The sequence below is a fragment of the Loxodonta africana genome, chromosome X (genome assembly GCF_030014295.1).
Source record: "Loxodonta africana isolate mLoxAfr1 chromosome X, mLoxAfr1.hap2, whole genome shotgun sequence".
NCBI classification, from domain to species: domain Eukaryota; kingdom Metazoa; phylum Chordata; class Mammalia; order Proboscidea; family Elephantidae; genus Loxodonta; species Loxodonta africana.
The window spans coordinates 38,954,025-38,958,695 of NC_087369.1; positions in this window are offsets into that span (position 1 = coordinate 38,954,025).

Consider the following 4,671-nt stretch of genomic DNA (forward strand, 5'->3'; position numbering starts at 1 on the left):
CATTGAGGGTCTTTCTCTTCGTGACCATCTATTTTACCAAGCATGATATCCTTCTCCAGGGACTGGTCCCTCCTGATAACATGTTCAAAGTATGTGAGACGAAATGTCACCGTAATCCCTTCCAAGGAGCACTCTGGCTGTATTTTTTCCAAGACAGACTTGTTCATTCTTCTGGCAGTCTGTGGTATATTCAATATTCTTTGCCAACACCATAATTCAAAGGCATCAATTCTTTGGTCTTCCTTATTCATTATCCAGCTTTTGCATGCATATGAGGTGATCGAAAATATCATCGCTTGGGTCAGGCACAGCTTAGTCCTCAAAGTGACATATTTGCTTTTTAGCACTTTAAAGAGGTCTTTTGCAGCAGATTTTGCACAATGCACAACTTCCTTTGATTTTCTCACCCCTGCTTCCCTAGGCAATGATTGTAGATCCAAGGAAAATGAAATCCTTGACAACCTCAATCTCCTCTCCATTTATCATGATGTTTCTTATTTGTCCAGTTGTGAGGATTTTTGCTTTCTTTATGTTGAGGTGTAATCCATACTGAAGGCTGTAGTCTTTGATCTTCCTCAGTAAGTGCTTCAAGTCCTCTTCACTTTCAGTAAGCAAGGTTGTGTCATCTGCATATCACAGATTATTAATGAGTCTTCCACCAATCCTGATGCTGCATTTTTCTTCATATAGTCCAGCTTCTCGGATTATTTGCTCAGCGTACAGATTGAATACGTATGGTGAAAGGATACAGCCCTGACGCATGCCTTTCTTGATTTTAGACCATTCAGTTTCCCCTTGCTCTGTTTGAACAACTGCCTCTTGGTCTATGTACAGGTTCCACATGAGCACAATTAAGTGTTCTGGAATTGCTGTTCTTTGAAATGTTATCCCTAATTTGTTATGATACACACTGTAGAATGCCTTTGCATAGTCAATAAAACATCTCTCTTTGTTAAAGCCGTCTGCACGTGGTGTATCTATTGTAGCAGCACTAGATAACTAAGACAGAATTTGTTACCAAGAGAGCGGGGTGCTGCTCTAACAGATACCTAAAATGTGGAAGCAGTTTTAAAAGTGTGAATGGATAGAGGCTGGAAGAGTTTTAAAATGCCTAACAGTGAAAGCCTAGATTGCCTTGAAGAGCCCGTTGGTGGAATTATGGACATCAAAGAAAATTCTGTTGAGAGCTCAGAAGGAAGTGAGGAGAACGGTTACCTGAGACTGTGCACATGATGAGAAGCAGCAGCAGCAGCAGAGAAACGGCAGCAGCCAAAAACCAGGAGACCAGCACAAGACAGCGCTGGAGCTGACCCATGGAGCAAGAGAGCTGAGTGCCTTTGCACAGGAGGCTTCCTGGCGAAGTGCAGTGCCTCTGAGCACTTATTGGTGGAGCCTGACTTGCCGACTCATGGAGCAAGAGAGCTGAGTGCCTTCTGGCCGAAGTTTATTGGAGGAGTGGGATGCCGCCAGGGACTTATCAATGGAGCTACAGAGCTTGGGAACACTTGCCCCAGCAAGGCAGACACAAGCATTGAGGCCTGAGGGGCCCGGAAGCCACAGAACCAAGAAGCAGAAGCTGAAGAGATAAGGAACACAGGCAACAGAGCTACCTCAGTCTCAAAGGGTATGGCCAAGACCTCTGGGGTGTCAAAGTGTGGAGCCGCAGTCTCCTAGGTTTCAAAGAGTCAGATATTCACTGACTCAGTTCAGAGTATGGGGCTGCCTTTCACAATTGCCAGTGGGATGGGGCCAGATCCACTGCCCAAAGCTGAGGGGGTGGGGCTGCCATGTCCAAGGAGCAGAAGAATGGGGTCTAACAGCGCTGAGGGGGTAGGGTCACCACTCAGATGGGCTAGGAGAATGGAGTCACCCAAATGCGAGGGAGCAGAGTTGCCTTTCCAGTGGGCCAAAAAAGCAGAGCTGAAGCCCAGGGCCAAGGGCCTCCACCCAGAATCCAGAGAGCGTGGCCAACACCCAGAGCCCGGAGGGCAGAAACGTTGCCTAAATGGTCTCAGAGAACAGAGGATTATTTTCAAGCCTTGAGAGCTAATGTAATACGTTCTGCTGAGTTTCTTGGTGCTTGTTATCCATTCTTTCCCTCCAATTTCTCCCATTTGTAGTGGAAATGTCTATCTTGGGCCTGTTCCACCATTGTACTTTGGAAGCAAATAATTTTCATTCTAGATTTCACAGATGAAGATGATTTTTGCAGACGATGAGATGTTGCACATGGAGTTGGTTTAAGACTTTTGCTATGATATGTTGGGGTGAATGTGTTTTACAAATGGCAAAGACATGAATTTTGGGGAGCCAAAGGGTGGAATGTCATGGATTGAATTGTGTCCCGCAAAAATGTGTCAATGTAGCTAGGCATGATTCCCAGTATTGTGTGGTTGTCCACCATTTCATAATCTGATGTGATTTTCCTATGCGTTGTAGACCCTACCTCTATAATGTTAATGAAGCAGAATTAGTGGCAGTTTTATGTTAATGAGGCAGGACTCAATCTATAAGATTAGGTTGCATCTTGAGTCAATCTCTTTTGAGATATAAAAGAGAAAATGAGCAGAGAAACAGGTGGACCTCACGCCACCAAGAATGAAGAACTAGGAGAGGAGCATGTCCTTTGAACCCAAGGTTCCTGTGCTGAGAAGTTCCTAGACCAGGGGAAGATTGAAGACAAGAACTTGACCACAAAACCGACACAGAGGAAGCCTTCCCATGGAGCTGGCACCCTGAATTCAGACTTCTAGCCTCCTAAACTGTGAAAGAATAAACCTTTGTTTGTTAAAGTCCAGGTGTTTGCACTAGATAACTAAGACAAAATCTTTCTGGTATTCTCTGCTTTCAGCCAAGATCCATCTGACATTAACAATTTTATCCCTTCCTCCACATCCTCTTCTGAATCCAGCTTGTATTTCTGTTGAGGTACGGCTGCAACCACTTTTGAAAGATCTTCGGCAAAATTTTACTTGCATGTGACATTAATGATACTGTTCAATGATTTCCACATTTTGTTGGATCGCCTTTCTTCAGAATGGGCACAAATATGAATCTCTTCCAGTTGGTTGGCCAGGTAGCTGTCTTCCAAATTTCTTGACATAGACGAGTGAGCACCTCCAGCACTGCATCCCTATGTTGAAACACTAGTATTAGATATATTTTCTTTTTCTTCTCCTGGTCCTCTTTCTCCTCTTCCTCCTTCTTCTCCTTTTTCTCCTCTTTCTTCTGGAGTTTGGAATAACTCTACTTATTTATTTTATTGTCGTGAAAACACAGATAACGCAACATTTGCCAATTTAACATTTTTCACGTGTACAATTCAGTGGCAACAACAAATATAAATGAGTGCAATCATTCAATTTAAAAGCAAAAAGTAACACAGAGTTTCTCAGTCTAAAACTACCAACTTGTCAGAGGTGTTGTAACCCATAGCTGCAATCATGATCAACATCGGAAAGAAAAAACAAAATAAATTACAACAGAAAAAGGCAATGTAGAAAATATCAGATGGCAACACAGGTAGTAATGGTTCCTTTGATGCTACAGACCTTAGCCATCTCAGTGTGTGGGAATGGAAAGTGGGAAATGCAATTGAGTCTACTGTAAATAAAATACAGTCCGTGAAACTTAATTTAGGAGCAATATAGGCACTGGGTTTTTGGGTTATAAGATAATGAGGAGCTTCAATAGCTTATTGCTGTTTATGAATATTCTCTCTGAGCTATATGAAACTGTTTCTAATTGGAAGAATAATTTGATTTGGATGTTCATTTAATTGACTTATCTGAGTCCAATATAGTGAAATCAATTTTGTCGTAACTATTTGGCTATTTACTAATCTAGCCAATTCACTCAGTAGAACCTGTCTCTAGAAACATTATGATGCATTTAGTTCAGGACTAAATATGTAATAGGCACAATGTGAAAAGAATCTACATGCATACTAACATATAGTGTATCTGTTCAATTGGCTCAAATACAATTAGATATACCTACAAGAAAGAAATGTGAAAAAACACCATAGCCACCATGTTAAGGAAAATACAAGTGAGATAAGAATGAAATACTGTATTTAGCCATAACTCACAAATTCTCAAGTGCTTTTGAGGTGGCTTTTCTGGGAGCACTAACACAGCATTTAGCTACTACTGGCTTCATTTCTATTTCTAGGAGATAGTTACCAGGAGGTGGAATGCTACAGGGTTATTTTTGGCAAAAGTCCAGGTGTTCTAGATGTCAGTGCTCACTGGCAGTGCGTAAGTTTTATGAAAATGAAGAGCTGGAAAATTATGGCTCTGTGTTATATATAAAGTCATGTCACAGTTAGAATTATTTATCTCTGACCAGGCACCTCAAAATGCAGCTGTAATGTAAGGGAAGACAAACTGGATTTAAAGCCAGAAGACTTACATCGAAATGAAATGCTAAAATTTACTAGCTGAATAACCTTGAAAATTACTTATGCTTCGTTTCTTCCACCAAATATTGTACGTGATCATTTCTTTTTACAGGATGTTGTAACAGCAATATTAGGTTAAACCATATGAAATTGCTGACATTTGATCATTTTTGTCTACAAAATGATCATTTCATTTGGGTCAGCCTATTAGCGATAACAATGCCTTTATGGAATCTATCTTTGTTATAGACACTTTGCTAAGTGTTACG